The 27,495-nt window shown below is 38.9% G+C and overlaps 1 long non-coding RNA gene across 2 annotated transcripts; it reads right to left on the reverse strand.

Annotated features, from left to right (window-relative positions):
* Positions 1-448: 448 nt before the first annotated feature.
* Positions 449-27,495, reverse strand: LOC137480057 (uncharacterized). 2 transcript variants are annotated; one of them, XR_011002685.1, is made up of 5 exons: positions 26,886-27,495; positions 18,612-18,682; positions 7,025-7,108; positions 4,814-4,862; positions 449-1,746 (listed from the first exon to the last, which is right to left on the reverse strand). It is a non-coding gene; the product is annotated as an uncharacterized lncRNA (long non-coding RNA). The 2 variants fall into 2 exon arrangements; XR_011002684.1 differs by lacking the exon at positions 449-1,746 and adding an exon at positions 4,118-4,226 and having other exon boundaries at positions 26,886-27,486.

Consider the following 27,495-nt stretch of genomic DNA (forward strand, 5'->3'; position numbering starts at 1 on the left):
ATGTAAGTCCTTCAGCTCACCCAAAAGCAAGAAGAGCTTTTCTGAAGACTTGATGCAGAGCTGTTTGCTGTCTGGTATGGCTCACTGAGAATGTGGTCCTAGGCATGGCCCCGTTACACCGCTGTCATTCTTAGCAATAATTACAGATGAGCTGGGGCAGCTGTGTGTAGGGAGTCGTGGTGTTTGAGAGTCAGACTTGAGGAATCAAACGCTGCATTTTTGCAGCAGGCTTCTAGATTTTGTTGGGAAGGAATGGTACCACTTGCTGCATTTATTATCCACACACAGGTCCCCATGTAGCTGAAGCTGAATACTGAAGTGGGTTACATGTATTGTCACTTCATTCTGTGGCAGCTGCTGCTGCAGTGAGAGGCTGGGAGGCCTTTCCTGTGGATGGGGGGACGAACCTCTGCACAGGCTGCATCCAAGAGAGGATGTACTGCCACTTCCAAAGGCACACCTTCTTTTCCTGACACTTAAGACTGGTGAAGCCCATGTCCAAGTGTGCTATTTATTACCTAAAATTATATTCTAAGTGGCTTTTAAGCCTGTTGCCAGTCTTCAAATTACAAATGATCTTGGCACCTAGTGCATTATTACAATGTTTTTTTCTGTGAACAAAGTAAGCAGATTTCAAGTTGGCATCAAAAAGGTGTGATTTTGAGATACCAAACAGATTTTTTCATGGTCCTACTGATGCAAGGGATCACATTTATCCCGTGGAAAGATTAATATAGATATCATGTGACATCTTCCCTGTGACCACTACTAAAGCACAGTGCTTTGTCGTGTCATCCCTCTCCCATTTGTCAACCATACCTAATTGATTAGGCTACTGTAACATTTTTATTCTGCACGTGAAGTTCTCTCCTCAGCAACCTCTCCCTCCCAAAATGTACATTCATCATTAATTACAAAATCAATGGGAGAGATGGTCTGGACACATACAATTGATAGCTTCCCTCTTCAGATTAGCATAACCTCCCAATTCATTACGTGGAGTGAATAATACACTTGCTGCCACCATGAAAACAGGCAGGTCACCTGCTGTAAATTTCTTAACAAAACATGGTGTCATGAGCCTTTTCATTTGCTGAGTGTTTACTGTGTGTTTGGGGGAGTCCATCTTCTTTCTGAGCCTCCCTCTTGGCAAAGAAACAATCATAAATTCAGACAAATAAATGCTTAAATGTTGAAAGACTGAGAAGTTCCATCTGAAAGCTCCAGTGCTTGAAGTGAATCCTGCAGAGTGCTGACACTGCATCTGTGAATAAGATATTAAGAAAAGATGAAAGGATCAAAAAAATTGGTCCCTATAAACCCAGTGATGTTTCTTGCATGAGAAAGGTGATGGGAATTTAGGCCACAGTGTGCATACTTTCCTGTGTTTTAGCATATTAAAACATTGAAATCTCCCAGATTTTTTTTTCTCTGTACTATATTTGGACTAGAGTCTTCCATTTCCCTTTTCTCAAAGAAAATATGTTTCCAGTCACATTTTCCAAAATAGCCTCTGTGGTCTTTTAGTAGCTACCCACTTATAACTTTACAAGTCAGGTCATAATGAAATAGATGCAACATTTCCTGTAAGAGTCAGAAATGTAACCAACATTAAAAAGGTATTCTTTTAATAGAAGGATAGAAGAATAACACTTGTTGTTTTAAATGACATTTGATGATCAGGCTCTGATATTGTTCTCCATGTTGCACCTTGTTCCAGTAGCTTCACTAAAATTAATTGGACACCTTGGGGAATAAGGAGGTGGACAGCAAAGTCCTCCTGTCATTGCCAGGACATTGGAATCTTTATGTTGAATGAAACTTATCACAAGATCTACATACATATGAAGCATGGATATCTTATAATTTAAGATAGGGAAGATGATTTAGCTATTTAAGTAAAGGGAAGGTATGCTTGCAATTCCCATAAACATTAACAGAGATCTTATTGGAGTTTTTGGGGGAGTAAAACTTCATTCCAAATTAATTGACTGCATGAGAGCCATTCACCTCAGCAGGATTTGGACCGGGTTTCAAGTGATTTAGTGACTTTAATGGACTTTATTCTTGGGATTATAAAATCATGCCTTGCAATGTTTAAATTGGGGTTATAAAAAAAGGTAGGACCTGAACTGAAGCATTATTAGAAAAATGTCATCTGTAATAAATAAATTAGGTACAATACCTGAAGCAAGGCTAATAATAATATTTACAACAAAATTCAAGCCAGACTATGAATAAGAGTATTGATAATTGTCTTCCTTGTTATTAAATGGTAATGTATTTATCAATGTGTTAGAGATCAGTGGAATATACAGATGGTTACAAACATGCCATAAACCAGACATGTCTTTATCTAGTTTGGTGTGAACAGAAAGTCATGATCTGATTTTATGAGTACTTCTGGATTGTCCTTTGAACTAATTTTGCAAAATTCCCAATGTGATTGCTATCCATGGGTTTTATTTAGATCTCAGTGAGGAAAATTACTGCAATCTTTTGCTCTTCAAATGTACATTCTGAGTCAGATATTCCTTTCCCAAAAACTTTCTAAAAGGATTCACTGGGAAAAATCCAATTGCAAAATCAAAGTGTTTGTCTGTTAAAATAGTAATGTCTTTCAGCACACAAAATAAGGGCAGAGTGCATGTAATGATTGAAACCATAATTCTAGTGGTACTTCCCTGTCAAATATATATTTCTATTATTTGTTTCAGTATTTTTCATATTCCAGATCATGGGACTTTCCTGTATTTGTCAGCTCCTCAGTCATCTGGCAGGTTTTCCTAGCTGTTGTTTTCCAGTAACCAGAATTCAATGATATTACCAAAACCCTTGCCAGAACGCCTTTGTCTCACTTCAGATAATTCTTGCACAGCCTCCTGGGTGCTCTGCAAACCTCAGCAGCCGTGTGTGGCATTGCTCCTGCCTTACCCAAACTGGATATCCAGCTCTGCCACTGCAGCAGCACGTGGAAAAAGGAGAGATGGATGAATCCCATCTGATTATTTCTACATGAATAAGGTTTTCTTAGCTAAATAGAGGGCCAGGCCCTTTTCATGTGAAAAAATCCCCTGCAGACTATTGGCCTCTGTAACTACATTTATAAAGTTTTCTAAAAGCACGTTATTGACTTGATTGTGATGCATTGTTGCTACATTTTATTATATAAATATGTACTTAGGAGCCTTTATAAAATGCAAATTATTGATCCAGTCTTATAAATATTTACCCCAAAGTTTTAAAACTCCAATTATTTGACCTGATTGTATGGCTATTCTTAATAAACAAAGCCCCTGTAATATATCAGTATTGGGAATCAAAAAAAAGTTCACAATTACCTTAAAAAGCTGTTATTACTTTTGGAGTAATTTCAGACTTCACAAATTTTGTGTTTCTCTTATAGTCTAATGGCTTACAAAATTTTGTGTTTCAAATATGAATTTTTTTTAATAACAGGAAGAAAAAAAATCAAACGTTTCAGTTCTAGAACTTGTTTTCTAAGTTTCAGCCCAGAGCAAAATTTTTATGGTTGAGTTACAAACCTCTGAAAATAGGGGTTTACAATGGAAACACTGACACCACTTTAACTATGGCAGCACTAGCAGAGCAGTGTAATATACACTAGAAATAGAAAGCAAGATTAGAGATGACATTTAGGACATGAGGCCTTCTCCAGGCTGTGGGAAAAATAACTGTGGTCTATTTTTTTCCACAGCCTGAAAAAGGCCTCCTGGTCTAAGCGTCATCTCTAATCTTATTTCCCATTCATACCATGCGTTTAACTTACTCCTTTTTTAATTATTATTGGCAGCAATTTGTTGCAGTTTTAGGTACCAACCCATGTCCAAATCACAGCTTCCTTGGCATGTCAAGGTGGGGAGGGTACCAAGGAGACTTTGCTGATGTTTCGGTCTCCATGATGCCCAATGCCACAGCTGGCTGTGGGAGCCAGCCCTGCTGCTCTGGGTCAGGCAGGGCAGAGCCCCTCCACCTGTGCCAGAGCAGGGCACTGCAGCACTGTGCACGCTGCAAACTGCATTTTCTAAGGGCAGAGCAAACCCTGACAGTCAAATGCACTGTCCCTGGAGTGGCCGCAGCAGCAGCAGCCAGGACAGCAGGTACTCAGGTGCAGTGACTTCCACCACCACTTCTGGAGCAGGCCACATTTCCCACCACAATTTAGCCTTGATCCAGGGTCCTGAATACTCCAAAGTGAGAATGTCCTGAACACTAAGAAATAATTTGGTTAGATGTGACTCTGGACTAGGCTGCCTACACCACAGAGCCAGGGTGTTAATATTGTCAGGAAGATCCTGACACACTCTACCAGTGTGGCCCCCATGAAAGGAGGGATTTGGTACTGTCTCCAAAAGGTGGTTAAGATCAGGGGATAAGTTTTAGATTTCTCCATGTTAAAACCTTTTTCCATGTTTAGGCATCCCCTGACTCTTAGCTGCTTCATTTTTTTATTCACTGCATTAAATTATAATTCCCTTATACATTTATGGCCTTTTAATGCCTACTGTGCCACAGCATTGCTTTGCAGGGATCTTGCAATCTCCATTCTCAGTGTGGGGTAAAAAGGAGCAATAAGGAAAGAAAATGCTGCTGCAGAACAAATGCAATTGTAATTACTTCTTGCTCCCACCAGAAGAATGCCAGTAGGAGATCCATATCCTAAGGGTGATCAGACAGACAGAATGCATCTATCCTGTCTATATTGCTTGAATGGTCAAGGTAGAAACTTATTCTACATTTGAACTGCATTTTCAGTACCCATCTGATCAATTCTTTTTATTGCTGTATTCACAGTAGACAAAGATACTGGCAGCTACTGCCCATTCTCCAAGAAATGTATCCTGCAAAGTCAATAATAGAGGCAAATTTATTGCTGAAGCAATTGCCTAGTGAAGGTGCTTCATTCCAGCACTGTGAAAGTTGGTATTAATGCAGGGATAAACACGACCTGTTCTGTGTGTACATGTAAGTAGGTGTATGATTTTGTTGGTAAGCACAGTGTCTTCTTGGCAGGTACTCTGCAGCCAGCAATTGCCAGCTGCTAAATGTTCAAAGAAACATGATTTAAATTGTTCTCCACACTGGGAAAGTAGCCAGGAAAATTAATATAATCAGTGGATTAAATTCTGACAGCAGAGATGTAGAAAAATTTGCTTACCTGTGAACATCTTTTGGATTTTAATTTTCAGAAAAAGCGTTAAATAATAACAACTATTCTCTCTTGCATAAATGATACATCATTAAGCCAGAACAATTGAAATATGAATTATTTGGTAAAGCTGAGCTTTCATGTTCACTTTTCTACAAGATTTTGACATTGTTATTGGCCCAGTACTTCATTTTACTTTGTGTTGTTTATAGATCCAGGAAAATGTCATATAGTTTCTTTAATCCTTACAAAATATAAATACTCTTTAAAAAATGTTCTTTTCTGTGGTTAGATCTCTGACTGAACAGTACTTTTTACACAAGCCAAATGCGTGATATAGCCATTTTTCAAAAAGTAGCATGAAAATTTGAAATGCCATTAATTACTGAAGCTGTTGTGAAAGGCTGGTAACCACAGTTCTTGTGCACAGGCAATCACTGGGACACAGAATGTTCTTTCAAAATCATCTTCTTGGACATATAGGGCTGTGAGTGTGGCACATGAAGGGGTGGATCAAAAGTCTCTGCTAGGAAACCAAAGCCTTCACTTCAGGCTACACTGTGCTAATCCCTGAACATGGAGTGCTGTTCCTGTCAGAACACCGTGTTACACCAGCCACTCTGTCTCACTTGTGACAGCCCCTAATCATATTTTTGGCCAGGAGAGCCAGACTAGAAGTTTCTGAGACAATTCTCTACCCACAGAAACCGTGAGGAGTTAACTTGAAAGAACTCTGTTACAGCACTGCAGTGGTGTGACTTGGCACTGATGATAATCTCACCTGGTCCAGCTCAGTGCGAACCAGCATAAATCTGGTTTAAATGATTACATGAGTTTCTGTGCAAAAACCAATTTCACTAAGCACACAGTATTGCACCTTCTGTTACCCTGGCACAGCCCTGTGTCCAGGTGATTCTATCCCACTCAACCTGAAACAAAAATTGGGGCTTGCTGTTTCATAGAGGGAAGGAATGTATTTACAAAACAAAACTGATGGCTGGCAGGCATGGATCTGCAGCTTTCAAGATCACACCAGCCATGCATGTACTTGACCCAGAAAAAAACCCTTATATTCTCTTTCTAGGGATAGTAGGTGACCTTGGAAGGACTGTGGCAATGGGTCACATCAAGCCAACACTAGGTCCTTTCTTCTGTTTTCTCTTGAAACATTTTGTGTGATGATTCTGACATACATGGTACTACTGTTCCCCAATGTTATCAGAGACAGCATATTAACTCTGAGCTGATAACATGCAAGGAAAGAGGGAACATGGAAAATTTTGCCTAGGTTTAGCACTAGCTCTGATTTTCCAGCACACAAAAATTTGAAAGTCATTGTTGGGAAATCAAGCAAAGCTAACCAACCTCCTGGCACAATTTGCTGAAGCAAAAGTAAAGTTCTGAGCTTCACACAACTCTGGGTCTAGCTTATCCAATTCCAGCAAAACTGCATGGCTTCATGCTGCATTTCTTCCTCTGAAAGTCAGTGTTGATATTTCCTGGTGGTTTATTTCCTTCTTGTGTACCATAGAGGTGTGACAGTGAAAGCTTAGTTGCAGCGTGCATGCACAGCATGGGAGTTATCTCCCCGCAACAGTAGGTCCTGTTCTTCATCACTTTATTCATAGAAAACATTAGGAAGAATGTTAAAATGCTAAATTTTGAAGATTTACAGCAACATTTTTATATGATAACCTTATATTTATGCTAATTGGAAACTACTTGGAGTATCATGCTGGTCTTATAGTACTACTACACATAACCCATTTTTGTTTTACAGCTTGGGAGGCACATTAGCTGGAGTTGACTGAACAGATTTTACTAGGTGATGAAGATGGCTTCCTCTAGACTCACCTTGGTTGCTTCCCCTCCTTGATGAATCTTTTTCCTTTAAGTCACTTTAGGAAGCAGCACTACTGGGAAGCAGCAGGAATCCTCCTGCAAGAGATGAGGATTTATGTCAGGATGACACTGCTGAGGATTCACAGTACAACACAGGTAACACTGTCCTTTTTATTATTATATGGTCCCTTTGGATCAGGCTTCAAAGCTGACCCTCAGCTCTCATTTCTAGGTACCCTGACTTGAGTCTAAAGCTCCTGAGTGGCTGGAGTTGGCTCCTCACTCCTTTACTTCACTCTCATTTTCTGTGCCCTAACATTCTCTACTCCACTCTGAAACAGGGACTTGAATCACAATTTCCCAGATGCTAGAGTGCCTTAGCCCCTACCAAATAGGTTTGCAGTATTCCTTTGTCTGGTTCAGGGACTGGTTTGCTATTCAGAGCAGGGTAAGAAGCCCTGGCAGGCGGAGACCCTGGCTCTCAGTCCAGGACTGCCAGTTACCAGGTGCTCTGGGCATTCAGCTGGTGAAGGTGTTCTTGCTCTGACTGAGAAGAATCTGCCAATCATTCTGAAATCCTCTCCCATTGCAGCAGATGTGTTACTCCATGGGAAAGTTCACATCTGAGAAGCTTCTCAGAAAAAATACTGATGTGCCTAAAGCCCTTCTCCATCCACTGACATCTCATTTCTTTCTACTCTCCTTGGTATCCTTTTCTTGAAATCTAATCCTCTCATGTTCTTGGGGAAACCTACCTTTGGCAAAGACATTTAATGATCCAGAGTTTCTGATGCTGACCCTAAATCAGTTTTTGCAAATATTGCTGATAAGCTTTCTTACCTTCTCTTGGTGCTGCTCATTGCAAATGGGACAAGTTTTCTCTTTGGTTTTAAGAAAATGCCTCTCTGATTTGCAAGTTAAACTATTTAAAAATAAAACTAAAAGCTTGATACATAGTATCCTACAAAAACCCTTAACTAGATCATGATTTTGCAATACTTTTATCAGAATTAAGTTATAAATTCTTACATTGAAACTGCTGTTTTACAGACAGAATATTGCCTAAAAAAGACACTGTTAACTTATGGTGGTGGGTAATGCCAATTCCTGCAGTCTGGTCCTAGTCTTCCTTTGAACACTTGTTAGGGAAAATATGTAAAATTGATTAATTTCTGAAGTATAATAATAGCAGCAATATTATACTGTAGTGAAGGTTATTTTGCATAACTTTAAAACATTTACAGAAGGCTCAGCATTTGGTGCCTTAATACAGAAGTCTCTCCCCAGTAACAATTAGTGGTTTGTGGTGCCTGCTGCAGTAGCTGCCACAGCCCTGAGGGTCGCAGTCCATGTTTGCCTTGCACAGGGCACCATGCAGTGCCCCCACCTCGGCTGGGGTCAGTCTCAGGGTGTTGGCTGAACAGCTCAGAGCTCAGCTGTGACAAGGGGACAAGCAGGGTGACAGTGGCCATGCTAATGTCTGCAGGAATTTGCACAGGGGGAACAGGGCAATGGTGAGAGCACAGAATAAATCAAAGTGTGAAAGCAACTGCAGTCAAATGTCACACCCAAGCACTCAGGGGCCTGGCATGCAGCTTGGAAATAGGTTGGGTTACCTGTCAGTGTGGCATTTTCTTTCTGTTGTTGGAGAATAATGTTATCTGAGGATAAAGCCTAAGGAGCACAGATGGTTGTTATACACATCTGACCCTCTAAACCCTTGTCATAGCAAATTATTCCATTGACGTAAATGGCATTACTCCTATGGAAAAGATCTCAATTATACTAATTCTTCCATTATTGAAGTTATCTGTTGAGTAGTTTTGTTGCTTTGTGTGTGTGTGTATGTCTGTACATCTGTAATTAAATAACATTATCCATGGGATAAACTTTGTCATAGCCTAAATGTACTGCAGTCACAGGCATTAGGTAGGACCATAGATATAAATTCTCACTTTATGAGAAATTACAAACGTTATTTCTGCACTTTCTAAACAAAAGATATAAACCCTCATTTGACTTTGGAATTTTCTTTGCTTGAGAATCATCAGCCCAGAGTCGAACGCCTGTCTAAAGTCTAATGCTTCCTTTTGTAAAAACATAGATATTGAGGACTTGTGGTTGTGGAGCAAGAAGAGTTTAAACTGTAATCAAGGGTAAAACAGATTAAAATTTAGAATCAAGCCTTCTTTGTTTTTACCTATTGTAAATTACTTTATGTATTATGGTGCAAATCTCAGCATTTCTCGAAATACTGTTTGTTTAAATGTAAATAATTTTTTCAGCTGTTATTTCTGTTGTCAGACAAACCTCTACACTCTGTGAATCTCTCATGAACAAGGCCTTACTCCATTCATTGCCTTAGGAAACAGTCCTGCTGGCTTCAGAAACATCAAAATAAGGTAAGTCACCCTCAGCTGAGAATCTTGCAGCCAAGAAATTTACTCAGTTTCTTAACTTTACCATGTACCTCACACTACCACTGCGCAGTTTGGTTAGAAAACGCTTCTCACTTCCTTTTGTCTACTTAGAACTGAAGCCAAACCCTTGGAAATCCCTTTTATCTAGGAAAAAATTATGAGAAAATATTGAATTCCTGCCCTCTTTTAGTTTTGAGGGGAAAAAATTACAATTTTTGCATAAAAGCCATGCAGTTCAGCTCTGAGCCTGGCAACCCAGTGGTTAGGCATTATTTAGACCTTCTCATTTACAGTCTAGTCAACTAGTTTTAATTTGAGGATACCTTTTCCCTTGGAAAACCTGAAATGTTGGAGAAGAAACTATCCCTGGCTTGGGGTTTGAAGCCCTCGGTCACATGGCCACCCTTAATTTTTAAATCATGCTGGCTTTACTGGACCAGGTAGTGGCAGACTGGTTGCACAGAAACCTGCCATGGTTTTTGAAAACTGGGTTCCCTCCATCTAAAAACACATTGTGAATTCTCTGAAAGGAAAAAAAAAAAAATCATAGTATGGCCAACTTCTATTATAGCTGTCACTGTCACACCATGGATTCAGCTAACTGAACCATTTTTTATGAATAACATTTAGTTTGAATTCTAGCACTTTTAACTGAGTATTTTTTCATTATTTTACTGGAGATGGATTGCAATAAATCTGACCACAATATTTCTGACCCAAAGTTTTTAAAAAACAGAGCCAAAGTGATGACCTGCAAGTGTTTTGCTTATTTTTGTTCTATTTACTCCAGAATTCTCCTCTGGTAGGGACATACTTATTCACTAAAGGGTGAAAAAACATAATGGTGTTAGTCCTAGGTTCTCACACACAAAAGTTATGAGGAAAAAAACATGGAGACATTTTCACAAATAACAGACCAGCCCAGAGCTCTTCTTAAAAAACAATGCAAGGAGTGCATTGGTTTAATTTTTTTTCCCAGAAACATTTTTGCCTCTGCTATAATGGAGCATCACTGCCCATTATCTGAAGAAGCTAACCCATAGACATTGTTTGGAGCTGATTTTCTGGAGTTCCACCTGAATCTCACTACGTGTCCATGTGATTCATGGTATTCCAGACAGTAACTTGTCTGGTGACACCAGAGGAGAGCTCTCTATGTCAAAATGAACAGGCCTGACACCATAAATGTCAATATAACAGTGCCAGTGAAGCACAGTACAAACAAGCTGACATTCATTTCAGAAGCTGTAATTTAAGTGAGTCATAAATGAGCTTGGTACAAATATTAATTTGAAGTAGCTTATATTTCTCATCTGCTGGCTAAAGTTTGCAAACAATAGGGGAAAGGTCTTGCTATACTGCTAAAAATTAGTAAACAATCTTTTCTGCCAAGAAGACTCCAGTGTAAATGCAGAGTCAGGGAATAATTTTTCAACTAATTTATCCTGCATATGGATACTTGGACACTACAGATGCTGCATAACAATCTCTATCTACAAATATTTCCCAAAGGACAAGAGAACTTCAATTGCACCTCGTTTATAATAAATCATTACCATGGACTGCTGCTAGGCCACATTAGCGAAGCACTGTGGACAGGGTGAGGTCTGGGTGAGCAGTCTGGCTCAGCCTTAGGAGCACAATTCCCACCTGAGGTCAAAGCAAGGCAAGGTCAGAAGTTGGGAAGAGGACATGAAGAGGACACCCAGAGGATTATTACAACATTTTACCTGGCAGATGCCACCATATTTATTGAAATGAAAACTTCCTCCCTCCATATCAGCCACTGAAACCTCCCTCTGTGAAATTCTCTTTATTTTCAGCATAGCTCTATTAAAATATTTTGTTAAACTCCTTAAGTTTTACTGTGTCTAGAATGTACATTCATTATTCAGGAAAAGTTATCGCTAAAGTCAATAGAATTTTAAAGTAATGAATGATGTGTTTATTGTAGTTGGTTGGCTGGCTGGCTGGAAATCATTGCATTTTTATGAGTAATTTCTGTGGGCTACATATATATGTGTCCATATGGGTATGCACAGGTATGTATAAGTATATATATGTATGTATAATTATATATATACATATGGGTTTGTACATTTGTGTATATATGTATTTTTGATTTTGATCTTCAAACTTATGATTTTGTATCAAATATTCCTGAAGAGGACACAAAAATCAATTAACAATGGTACATCAAAATGCTAAAAAGCAGGGCCAATGTAAAGTATCATTGAATTAACTTTCAGATAATCCTGAAATGTGTAATAGTGTCAAGCCAAATCTGGAAAGCATTTATAAAATAATGCAGGATATATTTGAAAAAAAATAATTAAAGTTTCCTTATTTGTTTTTAAAAACAATATTTTGCAATACATTTCCTACAGTTTTTATCAAATAACCAAAGCCAATATAAATATGAAGGAAACATGTCAATTTTAAAGGCATCTTTTGAAAGGGCAAACACTTTCAGTTTGGTTTTACTTTCACACAGAAAAACTATATTCAATTCCATCAAGCCCTGTGTTTTCAAATATTTTGTGGTTCTGGCTTAATTCCAGAAAGGGTGAAATCTTCAAAGTTAAGGATTAAGCCTCCAATATGACAAAGTTGGCTAAAATTAAGGATGGTAACCTGTTGCGATAGACAGTAGGGAGGGAGTGATCTCTGACCCTGGATTTCCTTCCTTTTGCTCAAATCATAACAAACCTCAAACACAGATGAATCTCTTTTGCTATTGCAATAATATGTCTTTTTATTTTGGGGGCAAATAAAGTCTAGAATGTCTGCATATGTGTGTTGGTAATAAAACATTTAATGCCTCTGAGATAGCTACAAAACCTGACTCTCCTTTCCTGGGGAACTGTTCTGGGTTCTTTGTGCCTACAGGGCCTTGCAAACACCCTTTTCTTCCTTTTGGCCAGCATAGGAATGTGATCATAATATCCAGTGACATGCAGTACAGTAGTTGTTCTACCTCTAACAGGACTGGTATTTGGGAAAAGTCAAGGTCCAAACATGGAAACATCATTGATAGATCCATTGATAGAGCTTGAGAAACTGGACAATGTTTTGGGCTTGAAGCCAGTCACCCTTAGTGCAATCTCCTGTAGCAAGGCAAGTCAGTGGACATGCAGAAAAGATTGAGGGATGTGTGGAAACCACACATGTTGCTATATTTTATAGGTTAAAAATGTTTCATCTCCATCAGTTCCTTAAAGAAAAAGTTTGTGAGCATATTTTTTTCACAAAAAAAGTATCTGCTTTCTGTAGAAAATTAGAGATATTCATCAGACAGCCAAACACCTGCAAGCCAAGTATTTCTGGCTGAAAGTGTCGATCCTCTCAGGAGGATGGGAGTTTGGTGCTTCATTCCCATGCTCTCTGTGAGGGGCTCACAAGTGCCACATTTTCAGTGTCTTGTGTGGCTGAGCTTGAGTGGGACAGGAGCACATGTGACAGCCGTGCTGCTGTGGAACAGAACTGGGGTGTGAGCTGATATCCCACTCCACTCCTGCAAGATGAGGATCTGCCTGCAAGCAAGCCAGGGCAGTGGGGATGCTCAAGGACCTCGGGCTGGAAAAAAGCTCCAGGATCAGGTTAAGCAGACACAGATTCTGATACAGCACTGCAGAGAGCAGTCATATCTTCAAGCACCTAAACTTACCATTTGCATGCTTAATTTTTTTACTGTGAGTTTTCAGATGGAAACTTTGTTATTTTACTGTTATAAAAACAAATATTTTCAGATTTTCTAATTAAAAACAGATCAATACGCTCAAATAGTTTTTGGAAAGTAATGGGCCTCACTCTGCTCCATTAAACTCAGAGACATTAATTGGGCAGTAGATTACCAAGAACAGAAACTTGGTAATGCTTAAATTTAGATTAGAAAGAAGTTTTTACAACAAAGGTGGTAAAACACTGGCACGGGTTGCCCAGAGAGGTGCCCCAACCCTGGAAGCACTCAATGTCAGGTTGGATGGGGCTCTGAGCAGCCTGGTTTGTTGGAGAGGTCTCTGTGTATTGCAGAGGGGTTGGAATAGATGGCTCTTAAAGGTCCCTTCCAGCCCAAACCACTCTCTTGAGTCTACAGATATTTGTTAATGGTTCTAACAACTATTTTATCTTTTCAGAATTGCATTTTAGTTTTGGTCAAACTGAGTTTTGAAATACAGCTGGCAAAATAAAAAAATAATCAAGAAAAGTATTTTTTTTCAATCCAAAATATTTAGTTTTACCTCAAAAGAATGGCTTAATCTTTGGTTTTGGGCTGTTTCATGTGTTTAAAAGCTTTTTATTTTTCCTTTTAAAATTTAGAGCAATTTAAAAATGGACAGATTAAAAGCTTGTTTTGAAAGTTTTTGATAGTGTTTTGGCAGTTCTAAAATGAGCCACTCCATTTTGAAAGTACTAAAATGAAGTGCTTTGACATTTTAGATTTTTTTTCTGCATTGTTTCATCCGGGACTATTTGCTAAATTCCATTCAAATTCATGAAGAGTCTTACTAACCCTGAAATTCATTTGTGTGGTGTATTTGTTATTTGTCAGACAGCAGCAGTTCATTAAACTCTTCATCAGTTCAACCTTAAATAACAGGAAAGAATTCTTAATCGGGCCTTGTTCATATACAGCTACCATTCTCCCTCCCCTTATAATTGCTGCCCTAAGGGGCACTCAGCTGTGCAGAGCCACATTTACCCCTCTGGGAGAAGAGGTGGCAAGACAGACCTCAGGCCATGAGCTGGTGTTCTTCCTCCTCTCCACCCAGAAGAGTACTCCTCCTGGAGTACCCGTATCACCCTGCCAGCTCTCACCGGTGTTTCTGTAGCCTCTTGCTAAGCTCTGCCTTCCTCCCATCCAAGGAAGGCTCTTTGCTGTTCATGTCACTATATGTGGTCACTGCACTTCTTATGCTTTATTACCTTCTTTCTCACCTTTTTAATGTTAGTGAGGATTGGCCTGTTTATGCTCCAACTGGTTTAAATGTTTCTAAAAGCCATTCACCTGCAGTAGCAGTCAACAGCTGGCATGCCAACATTTTTGTCTTTTCTGGCTGCTCAGCTTCAGCAGGGCTATTCACAGCTTGCACTTTGCTAAGGTCGTTGGTATCACCCTTACACATTTCCTGTATTACATGAGGATCAGGTTCCAGTAGTTAACAAGTCGAAAAATATTCCTGGGGGAGGAGAGGAACTAGGTAGATAAGTGTGCTCCACATGTGCACTTTATTTTGGGAATTGCTGCCTTTATCCAAGTGAGAAATAATTGTGATCAAACATGGGTCTGAAACGTGGTAGTCCAGATCACACAGAAATGCCTTTGTACTCTGAATGTTCCAGTCCAGCAAGGCCAGAGTATGATGGGATGTCAACTGCTGGCCACTGCTCAGTGCCTGGATCTATAAAAATAGTCTCTGGGTCAAACTTTGCACTACTGTAATTGGGAATAGCTCCAGTAAAATCAGTATCTCCACATTTATTCTCTTGACATTTAAAGCCAGGTTTGGCCCACTATGTGGACAGATTCCAACTGGAAACTAGGGCCAGCCTGACTTATGGGAGAGGAGATGAGAACTGACTCTCCTGCAGTTAGTTAGCCTCAATCCTCACGTGTCTCCCAGATATAACTGTTCTGACCTCAGTGGAATTGATCCTAATTTATGCCACTGTAACTGAGATTGCAGTGTGCATTGTTTGAATTCTGTTGGGTGCGCCTTCTTCCAGATGGAAACTATTTGCAAACTATAACAGCCTCTTTCCTAACATTGAGGCTTGCCATATCTGAAATTTTTGGTGGGGCAGGGGAGTGGAGAAAAGAATATAATGCAAACTTTGTGCTTAGTGCTACCTAGTGACATTAAATTCTGCAGTGTTCTGTTAAATTATCAGTGCCTAATTAGGGTATTAGAACACTTCTCTCATCCTAATTACAGAATGTGTTCCAAGATCACCCAAAAGAAGGGAGGAGGTAGCTTTAGGAAGTTCAGAATGGCAATGTGGTGATTCTGTGCAGGCCTTTTTTCTTATATGGGTGTTCCTGCTAATTGATTTTTCTTGCATCTGCAGCTTCTGTTTTTTGCAGCTTTACATATTACATTGCTGAAGTGTTTGATGAATGGGATGCTGTGCAGCTGAAAGATCACACGTCTCAAATGGCTCACTTGGCGTTCTCAGGCTGAGCTGACTGGCAGAGTTGCAGCTCTCTGACAAGGGGAATGGCTGCTTTTCTCTCAGAAGAGCAACTTTTAAATGCACCATAAAGACAAGATATTATACACACATGAGTGTGTCTGTCTATATACACATGTATATGTGTGTGGATATACGTGTTTTTGGAGTGAAAAGCCACTCTGTCTTCCTATAATTGCACTGGAAATGCTCAGTTTATCAGTGTGACTTTTTTCCCTGTTAGCAATGAAATTTGGCCAGGAGTCCTAGCATGCCATAAGAAATCAAGCCGTGACCACATTAAGAATGAATGGCAGGGCAAGGTTAAAGCCTGTAACACTATGCTGGGGTGACCTGTAGCAGAGTTAGAGGCTGAGGTGTGAGGCTGGGTCACATAACTATTTGCAAGTGAAGCACAAAATGAACCTCAAAGCTGCTTTGACTATTTACTCTTTCAAGAGGCATTTAGTATTTTTTATTTTGAAAGCATATTTAGAGAACTTCAGCTGCAGGGCTTGTAGCCAACCTTCAGAAATCAAACTAGAATATTTCTTAATTTTACCTACAAGTACGCTCATGGCATTTTCCTACTTACTCTACTTTTCAACGATTTGAAAAGCTTTTCTATAAACTTATGTACAAAGAGACTGCTGAGAAGCATCTGACGAAGACAGAGATGTTCAGCTGCAGTGAAATAAAGCACGAGATCACCCAACCAGCAACAGGAGTAGGTTGGTGAATCTTTCCTGTGATCAGCGCTGGAGTTCTACAGAGCAGGAAGTTAGACATTCTCTTAAAGAAGAAAAAAGAGTGATGCCAGGGAATTGTTTGCACCACCTATAAACTTTCTGCCCTAAATCTGTCTCCTGAAATACTGAATTGAATGCAAATGGTAAAAAACCAAAACAAAAAAAAGACATTTTTGATTTTGAAGCCTTCTTATTAATTTGTCTTTGCTTTTTTTTTTTTTAATTTTTGATTTATTTTGCTTACTAGATCATTTAGCCCAAGAGGCACATTTGAATGCATCTTTGAAGGGAATTTGGCTCACTACTGTAAGGCAGGCTAGGGAAGAGCCTGGTCTTAAAATAGACACAAAGCATAGTGCATGAATTGGCTTCCAAGATCCCTCTGAAGCACAACCTGAACTTTGCCTTGTGGAGTAGCAAGCTTGAAGAGCACAATGAAATCTTTCACCAGAACCAGGGCTGCAAAGGATCTGCTGTGTCCCACCCTTTCACAGCAGCAAACAGGCTCTGGTGAAGGTCACCCACCTACGCCAGCTTTGCCTCTGTCTAAGACTGCACACCTTTGTGTGGAGTCACTTATGAGTTATCTTTCTGTGAGGAGGGGACAGTCTGGCTTTTTCATGCCTCAGTCAGTTGGAAAACTATTCAAACTTCATTGGATATCACTAAAGCTGATAGAAAAATAACATTTTTTATTTGTAAATTGTGGCTCACAGTTCAGGGTAAGGTCTGACTAGGATTGAGGTATTTGGAAGGTTTGTACTACAGCCTTTTTTAATAATATAATCCAGAGCTGGATGCTGGACACAGGTATGAGATTGATGGTAGCAGCCACTGCCCAGGGAAGTGCCACAGTTCGGCAGACTCCTTAGGGAGCTGTGGATTGTCCCAACAGGAAAACCATCTCCTCCTATAGTGCAGAGCATTACAGAATACCAGTTCTTTGAAGCTTTTCCAGATTAGCAGCACCATGAAGCACTTCCTGCATCCTAGAAAATTTAACATGCTGAGGATGTAAAAGGTGATTTAAGGACTGCCCCAGCATAGGCCCAGCCATATCTGCTTCATTTCTGATTGACATTAGTCCAGTCTGTTCTTAAAACCCTGGCAAGAGAGCATCTCCATAGCTTTGCAAAGAGCAAGCTGTGCTTGGGCTGGTTCTTAGCATTACAAAGGTTTTCCTAATAATGTCCAGTAGAATTCTTTCTTGCTGCCAATTGTGCTGTTTTCACTACTTTTCTGCCAAGCTAATTCCTTCATTTTATACCAGCCTTTTCTGTGTATGCAGACTGTTATCCCAGGTATCTCTTCTTGACACTAATTATCTCTAATTATTCAGTCTTACCTTTTAAGCTGTGTTTTCTAGATTCCTAGTTCTTCTCAGAGCTCCGTCAAACAGCAATCTGTCCTGTCATTTAAAACTTTCTGGAATTCATGTGCTCAACCTGGAGCCTGGAACTTTAGATGAAGCCTTACCCTGGTTATGGGCTACGATGGCTTTTTCAGTCCCTCTTGCAGGGTTGCTTTCACCAGACATGCCAATGACTGCTTTCAACATTTAATTGTAAGTAGCTGAGGCTACTTGTAATTAAATGAATTACTTGATATAATTAAATTAATTACTTGAGGCTGAACTGATGCTAAGAGAAGCCAGACACTCATCTGGCATAGAATTGATGCAGTGTCTCAATGTCTCTAAATAATCCCGACTTACATTATCTGAGCACAGTGAACAGGTTTACAGATGCCCTGGCATGACAACACCTGAGTCTCCTGAGCTGTTTCACTACAGGTGCTGCTTCTGCCAACTGCATCTGTGTCTCAATCTGAAGCTGCTTCACTGTTGTGATGGACATAAACCCCAAGTGCATGAATGATGCATGTTTGCATAATTAATACCATACACTGCTGTGTTTTTCTGGTTTATGGATACTAGTGTTTAAAACTCTAATCAAAATATTATAATTAATGATATAAATTCTGTTAAAATGTACAAGCAGTGTGTTATATTCAAAATTCCATCAGCTCTGATCAACTCCAAAATTGAGAAACATGTTTGACTGATTTAAGGCATCACAAAATGATCATAATGTTATTGCAATTAACAATGTAATTAAGATTTACAGGTTGCATAATTCATTTCACATGTATAACAATTGAAGTTTAATTAATAAAACTTAAGTGTGCTAATTACCAATATTTTCAGAATCAAAAATGTTTCAACAATGAAATTTGGATAATATCTTTTTCCTTTCTTACCGTTGTTTGATAGATTGTTATTCTGCTTCCATATTTTCAGATTTTCAGATCTTCTTTTTGGTTGTACTTTACTGTAGGGGAAAAGAATGAAGTTTTTAAAAATTGCAGATCTTTAGCTGATAATCCATATTATTCCATTTTAAATTGTTCTTCTTTTACCCACAGTAGCCATTGTACTTGCTGCTGCATGTCCTTATCTACATTTTGGCCATATATTAATTTAAGTCATTGTATAGTAGAAAGAGCATGTTATATGCATGGTTTTCTAAGATTGAACAGATTTGGAGACTGCTTTAGTCTCATTTATGACAGTGTAACTTATTTGGAGGCTCAGCTGAAGCCTTTCAAAATGGAGTGGATCAAGCAATAATTCTTATTAGAGTATGTCTTACTAAAATCAGGCAACACCCTTTTCTGTTACTATTACCGAACACGTAGCAATAGCATGAAGCAGTAGAACTCCACTGTTTTAATGATTTTCCAGTCCTGTTTAAGTGTATTGGAAGATCCCCTACCTTGATGCTGCGAAGAAAGAAGACAGATTTGATATATACTTACTCACAAGGGGAATTAAAGGGCTTAAAATTTGGTCCCTGTCTGGTAGGTGACAGGGTAGATCCTTCCATGTAATCAAAACAGATAAGAGATGGCAGTGATTATTGTAACTGCTCCATGGTCTCTCCTACTGCCGTACCCAAAGTCCTTCAGTTAGAATCACTCTTCTGAGCATTGTTACTGCTTTGCACTGGCTTTGTTGCTAATACTCAATGCAAGAAAACAACACTGCAGGTGTCTTTCAATTTACTCATTGTCATGGAACTTCTGCAGGTCACACCTCACTGTTTGAGCAGTCTGAGGAACTGCTGGGAAAACAGCTCTTTTTATTTTGTTGTTGAAGGAGTCCTTAATGCATAAAAGGACACAGTTTACAGGATTGGGCTGTCAGACAGCAGCTCCTGACTTGCATTATGTTATAGTGACAATGTCTTGGCAAATAAGACACTGACAAATTGTTTTGCAATGAAAACATAAACTATACAGAATATTATGCAAGGCAGACAATATAGGGAGACACCCTTCAGTCTCCAAGGACTTCCTTTTTTTATTGCTTACCATTTTTTTCTAATATCTGTGCTGATGCAGTGTCTCATTTGGGAAGCAGGATTGTTTTCCCTTCTTCCTCATGCAAAGCACCCATCAAGACTCTGAGCCCAGCACCACTTGTGTTCGTCAGGTGATGCAAAGGGAGCCCAGACTGCTTTGTTACAGAGGCCAGGAGCTTTTGTAGGGGCTAACATCAGAGACTGAAAGAGTCTAGGTGTTCAAAGAGGTAATGTCAAGTAAGATTCAGGTTAGACCTTAGGTCTTCAGAAGTGCAGGTGGATACATTTTATCTGGATGTTATGGAATACTCATCCTGGTCTTAACAAAAACCCAAAAACCTAAAATTAAGAATAATAAATAAAATAAAATCTCCTACAAAACCTTACCATCATTAAGTTAAAAGCAAAGGCAACATGCAAATTTGCTTCACTGCTGAGAATCCAGAGGGTCTTTGCAGGCCCTTCCACTACTTTTGGGGTCAGATCTTGAACTGGTGCTGAATTCCTCACTTTTGGGTGAGCTCAGCATGGTTCATTGGTACTGATTTGTCTTTGTCTCCCTTTGGTAGGAGTGGGGATCTAATTACTTTACAGTCCTGATACTCAACAATGCTCTGTCAATCTTGTGTTTATCAAAATTTCAGACGAAGTGATGTTTTTAAAATATGCTTAGAGATAGATTAAAAACACTAATTATTAGATATGGCTGAGCTTCAGAGTTCAGCCATTCTGGAAAGATGTTTTTAAAGAGATTAGGTATGTGGCTCCAGTTTACTGTGCAGAGAAAGAAGAAATGTTTCAATTTCTGTCTTTCAAAAACAAACAGAAAACAGGGAAAATATATTTTCTTTAGCTTGCTAAAATCTGTAATTAAATAAGCTTTCCACTAAGGTAACATATGGAAAACACCGATTCCAAAAAAAAAAAAAATCTAGAAAGGCCTGAATTAGTGAAAAGGGAGATAAAGATGAAAGGAGCCTATAAATAAATGTTATAATAGAAATCACAGTAACATAACGGTATCCTTTCTGTCATATTTTTATGCTCTAATGAAGCCCTATTACATATTTCCGTGGCCCCCTCTTGGATGAGTTCTTCAGTATTCCCTGCTGCAATAAGCAGTCTTCTGAAATACCTGTGGGACTGGTTTCTCCCAAGACACCCAGTGTAGATTGTTCCCAAAATACTGATTTCTACCATTTCTATGGCACAAAGGATTCTGTGATTTGATAGGGAAATCCTTATAACTCTAAAAATGAATTAAGTATTCATTCAATCATAAAATGACATCATGAAAACAGCTCTTTCGCTGATGTGGTGACTATAGAGTTGCTTGACATTATTCTGCTAACACAATTTGACTGGATATATGTTTTGACATCCAGACAACAGGGACACTGATGGAAACTGATGGACCCAATGTCAAAAGAAGAAAAGCTGGCTGCAGGAGGACACCCAGAAAATTAATATGTGGATTGCAAAAAACCCCTTTCCCAAAGGGCAAAGTCAATAAAGTGAGGACTGAATAAAACCCCTAAAAAACCGAAAGAAAAGTCACAGACAAAGCAATTCTTATAAAAATAGCAATGACATACTGAGGGGAGTTTTGGAGCTCAGTAGGTGCAGGCTGAGAAATAGTTAATTTGAACCTGAGTAGCTGACATTCAATAGTCGTATTTTTGTCTCTGCCACAGCCTTCAGAAATAACTATGTTGATACCGTAGAGAACCTCCTTATTAAACATCCTTTATCTTGTTCACACTTTTTGTCTTTTCCTTAATTTCCAGCATAAATATGTTCCAGAATACTGTGAAGAAAATGCCATCTGTAGGAGAACTGGCATTTTTAGACATTTTTGGGGGGGATATTTCAATTTAGAAGCCAAGACCTTTTCTTCCATCAAGAGCCTTTGTAAGCAGTTCTGCTTGCACATTTATAAAGTGTATTTATATGTAATATTCAAAATCTCTAAGATTAAAGAAAAATCCAGTTTTGGAATCAGCCAGAAACATACTCCTTCACATATTTTGCCCATTCTGAACTGAGCATTTGTATCTATCATAGATTGGTCACTTTCCCCTGTCATCAAGTGACATATGTCATAGGTAAAGGGCTCAAGGCAGCACTGTGTTAAATAATGCACTGCCAAAAATCCAGTATTTGCACAGTCAACAAACTCCTCTTCTCCAAGTAAATGATAACATTTACATATTTTGCCTCCTGCTGACATCATGTCTCCCTTTGCACTGACTCCAGTATCAGACTGTTTCTAAAGCCAGTCAGAGAGACTTCATTATTCTGATTTTTTGGCATAGTCTCTGAAATCCCTGAGCAGCAGATTTTGGAAACTGTGAGACTGGTATAGCTAATATAATTATATATTTACTGCTCTTTTATATTCTTCTGTAGGCCTCCAGTGATAGCCACTGTGTCATACAGGACACATATTTGCAAAATGGACTTTTGACTTGCTCTAGAATGACCATTCCTATTGTTCTGTGCAAAAAATCACACCAAACCAAAACAACCCTACAAAGAAGTCTTTATCAGTCATCCACAATACTAAATAACAAGAAACAATTCTATTACCAAGAAATGATTCTCAGATCAAAATACTGAAAACTAATAAAAAGGAAAAAATAAGTTTTGTGAGACTTGGCTTCACTTTCTGTAGTTCTTGGCTAGAACATTTCCATTGATAGAGTTGCTAAGTGCATTCTATTTACAAATATAAACACTTGATTTTGATCAGCAAAAATGCATCAGCACACTTGAACAGTGTCAATGATGACATAATTACACTCACAATTTCCTCTCTGTAATGATTTTTAAATGTCAGCAGTCATTTTTTGTCTAATTGTAGCCTGCATGTCAGCACTTCCTCTTAAAACAGCATGTTCCTCTCTGCTGGAATTTCACACCTCTCCACTCACTCACTCACTTCACCAGTGAAGATAATGAAGATGATAAAGAGCTCCAGGGTATTTTCACTCCTATGCTGCTTTACCATTTAATATCAAGCAGACAGAATGAGGACTTTTTTTTTTTTTTTTTCTTTTTTCTTTTTTTAGGGAGTTTGATCAGTTAAACTATAAATAATTATTTGATTTTAATGAACAAATCAAAAAGTAGTTTTCATTTTTCAGACCCCCTGCTGGTGCTTTGCTAATAATGTGTTAAAAAGCTGGGGCTTGTGATAAAAACATTCTCACACATGGAGACCTGATCTTACTCACTGGAGGAGAAGGCTGACCCTGCAGTGCCAGCCCTTGATCATTTCATTGTTTAACACAGTGCAAAGCAGGTGAGCTTGCTCTTCAAAGGCAGCCTAGAATTGAGTTTATGACCTAGAAAGTGACATTTCAAATGCTGTTTTGCACGGCTTCAGGCCCCAGAGCCCACAGCATAACATGTAGGAGCTCCTCAGAGCTCTCTTCCTCCTCCCACAGACCACAGACCACACCATCAAGTGTATGGAAGCAGATCTCTTGTGCAACCAACTGGAAGCTCTGCACTGGGGTTAGCAGCAAACATTTTCCACTCACCTGAACATACCCTGGAATTGGAAACAGGGGCCAAGAAGGCCTCCTTCAATCCAATTTGCTTACAACTCATCTTCAGCTCTCTGATGATTAACTGTAGGGTTTAGGAGATAAAGCTTATAATTTACTGGCCCATTTAGTATCAGAACAGGTGAACAGCCAAAATTCACACTGTGAAATCAAATAATGAAATAAGGTTGAGATGTAAGATTAAAAAAATATAGGACTGAGTATTTCTAATTACAAATACACACATATAATGACATATCAGCTAGTTATTTGTGTGAATAGGTCCCTGAAAGCTAGAAGAATGAGAAATGAATAAATTGAATAAACACAGGTGAGGGGGTGGGAGTGTGTTTTCTACAGCCCATGATATCATTCATTATGTCCCTCTGTGACATTGCCATCACATGTGACTCCTACATACCCAAATGTCTGTGTACACACAGGTGTGTGGGGACCTGTACAACACAAGTGCAAACCTGGCTCTCTTTGTGGTTTATTCTGCATTTTGTGCCCTACACTTTGAACTTTCTTTTTTGACTAAATTGGTGCCTCAGAAATCTTCTGGAGCTCTTGGAAAGGGCAGGATTTTTTAAACAACTGCATCCTATGCACCTGTGAGATGTGTGGATGCATAGAGACAATCTGAAAAGAGATGATTCTGCACCTCACTGCAGAGGGATGTCCCCAAGGAAACAAAGCAAACCAAAGACACCAATCAAGAGCGAAATAAACCAGCCTTTGAGTACTCGTAGGAGAATATGAGTGCTCAAGAGAGAGGAAGACCTGCCATGAGGAACACAGTGTGTGCAGCTAGCTTGCCTGTGCCCACTCTTGAGAGAACAGGAGTCAAAATCTAAAAAAACTAAAAGCTGAAAGACTATGTATGAGATTAACCTAGAACACAGAGGCACTGCTCTAGAACTTTCTTTCACCCCTACCCCTTTCTTTCTCTATTTTATAACAATGAAAAAGTTCTTTAAAAAGTTTTAAAATAACAGGGCGACAGTAGGCAATATTTAAAGTAGTTTTAAATTGGGTGTAAGATGCTCTTAAGCATACTGGAGTGTTACCACAAAGCTACCTGTCAGCAGGCTCCACTTCTGTGCACTGCACCACAGAAATTATCAACACCTCCTTGCCAGGTTGCTCAGCTAAAGGTAAATTGAGAAAAGGGAAAGCAAGATGAGAGCCATTTCTGGAGTCTTCTGCAGATCCAGGTGGCTTGCTGAAGGCCATGAAAAGGTTTTTCTTAAGGCTAATAAGGTAAAAAGGCTACTCTGAAGAGCAGGTTCTTCTGCTGCCACAGAAAAGCAAAAAGCATTTACCAGTCAGTTTGTCTCTTTGAGATTATTTCTTTGAGATTGACAATCAAACCCCACACAGAGCTGAGATAATGCTCAATTGCCCTGGACAGGAGGAGATTTTTGTTTGCTTGGGTTTTTGTTTGGTTTTGGTTCTTGTTTTTTGTGTTGTTTGTTTGTTTATTTTTGTTTGTTTTTAGTTGTTTTTGTTTTCTTTCTTTTTAGTTTATTGCAGAGTCTCTCTTTCAGCTGGAGCTGAATCCCCAGCTTTTTAAAGAACTAACAAAGGCAAATTGCATATTACACCCATCCACCCCCAATATTTGAACATGAGGAAATTTGCAAAGGGAAAGGGGAAATTGAGTTTTATGTTTCAATGAACCAAAAGTATTGGAATATTGATGTTACACATAGGAATTGAGCTTATGTTTTACATTACAGTCAAACATTCCTGTAGCTTCAGACAAATAAATAAAGGCTGCTGAGAGAATGACACGCAGTTCAGTTAGTGTCTATCAGTGGTAGGTTTGGCCTGCAGGAGCACAGAAACATTCCACTACCCAAAACAGGTTTATAGCCTTGCAAAAGAAGACTGTCACTGATTGTACAGCTTGGCAGATTATTCATGACTCAGTCACTGCATACAGAGCATTGGCTTCTGCTGCATCTGAGGGTGCTTGACATCTCTTAAAGTCATGCCAAAAGTACTGCAAGTTGGCCTCTCAGAAAATAAGGCGCATTAAGTTAGAGACCACATCTGAAAACTTCAGTGGATTTGCTTCACATGAACTTGAATTGAACCTCAACCTTACAAAACAAGGCATATTAAAACATAAAGACAGCTGAATGGTAACCATGACAACACTACTTCCAAAAAACCCATAGGTATGGCCAACATTTATATATATACTGCAAGGGATAATGCATTCTTTTGTACACTTATTAATACCAGTTCATGCTGTGTGCATGGCTTTTCTTCAGCAAAACTGTAAGTTACACAGGAATTTCCAGATATTAATTTACCTTTGATGTTTTTTGCTACTCTGATAAAGCCCATGCAAAATGAAATTAGTCAAAATGTTCCAAGTTTTAGGCTTGGGTGCAATGTGGTCTCAAAATATTGCTTAAATTTTAAAAGTCTGTCTTGTGGCAAAATCTGTGCTGCAACTATGTGCAGCATTCCACTGAGCCATAATATTAGTTATAACATTTTAATTTCTTTTACTTTTTAATTGTGACAAAAAGAGTGACTTTTTATTGCTGTATTTTGGAAAGATGAATGCCAATTTTTTGAATAGATTATTATGTTAAGTGAACCTTTATTCCATCTAGATGTCTGCTATTTATCAGTCTTTGAACTAAAGGATGATTCTTTAATTTGGGCTTTTGTCAGCACTGATGTAAAGTGCTTTATGTCTCATTTTTATAACCCATTTCATCCCAAATAGGCTGCATTTTTAATCCCCTTTTCTCTCGCTAAATAGAGGAATACAGCCCATTCCATCAGTTTGGAGAGGAATATGTTTAGTTTTATTTTGAAATACCCTGCCAGGGGACATTTTCCTAAATGAGTATTTTCTAATCTGTAATTAGTATCACAAATACTTTTGCTCCCTGCACATTCTTCCAGTGAAAGGTTGTATAGAGCAGTCACTGCATTCTGCATGTCCTGTGGGACTGTGTGAGGAGCTACGCACTCCCCTTTCACACAGTGAACAAAAGCTAAATTCTTGCCTTCTTTTATTTCTTTCTTTTCCTTAGGTCTGAAATGCTAAATCTATAAGTGCAGTCCTGAGGGCTGAATACTGATGCTCAGACCTTCTTGGGTGGTATCAGGATAAGGCTCGATGCAGGTCTGTGATTCATCTGCCATCTCTTCTTTTGCAATTACATTGCTTTTCTGACCTGTTATATATTTACTTCATAGCATAGATACATAGATAGCATAGTAGTGTTTACTACTTCTTTGGGGACATAATGAATTGCAAACACAATGTCCTTTCCCCCAACTAGAGCATAAATAGTTCAGTTGCTATCAGCCAGGAGCACTACACATATGTCATTCCTTATGTATTTTTATATGTATGTATATTTTTATAGCTATATAAGATGTAGAAAATTGACAATGTCCTAATTTAACCCATTAACAAGTTGGGCACCTGTCTTTGGCATCAGCTACTTCTATTACACAGTACACAGAAGCAATAGCAAAGGCAGCCTTAGAGTGCAAAAGTACTCTTGTACTATTAATGCATATCATTCTTAGCTCATCTGTGACAAGCTAAGTTAAAGTTTTGATAGCTAGAACTGCAATCATACCTTTTAATCCACTCTGTGCTTTGGAAACTAGACCTGGCTTGCATCTGGGCTGTCCTCAATAGCTGTGTCTGCAGTCTCAGAACAGTGATTTCAGTGAGGTTTATCCATCCTGCAGGGAGAAACCTTAAATATAACCCAGTGTTTTAATTTGTCTTGACTTTCCCTGTTGGTTTCTCCCAGGCTAAAGCCAGAGTGTAAGCTGACACATAAGGAGTATGGATAAAATGGGTGCCAGGATTTGACTGTAAACTGCTGCCCAAATTAGCACAATGGTATAGTTACTATTAAAACAAATTGCTCAGTGTTGTAAAGAGACCTCCAAAAGTTGAATTTGTAAAGCTCTGATGGTCTTAAGCATAGGGATCTACTTCTTGCCTTTTCAAAATACAGAGCTTGAGAATAAAAACATTCATTGCCCTTTCCACTTGCCTGTTCCAGGGTTCATGTAGTTTATATTTAATTAATTCTCAGATAAAGGGTCTGGTATGCAAGCACCAGTTATGAGTGACAGCTGCAGTGATGGTGGCACCCACCTCCTGTTGAGATTTTTTGGCCTAAGCTTTCCTTAGTGTGTGGAACCTTGTTGTCCTCTAGGGATAGTAGGAATATG

Source organism: Anomalospiza imberbis, chromosome 10 (genome assembly GCF_031753505.1).
Source record: "Anomalospiza imberbis isolate Cuckoo-Finch-1a 21T00152 chromosome 10, ASM3175350v1, whole genome shotgun sequence".
Classification (NCBI taxonomy): domain Eukaryota; kingdom Metazoa; phylum Chordata; class Aves; order Passeriformes; family Viduidae; genus Anomalospiza; species Anomalospiza imberbis.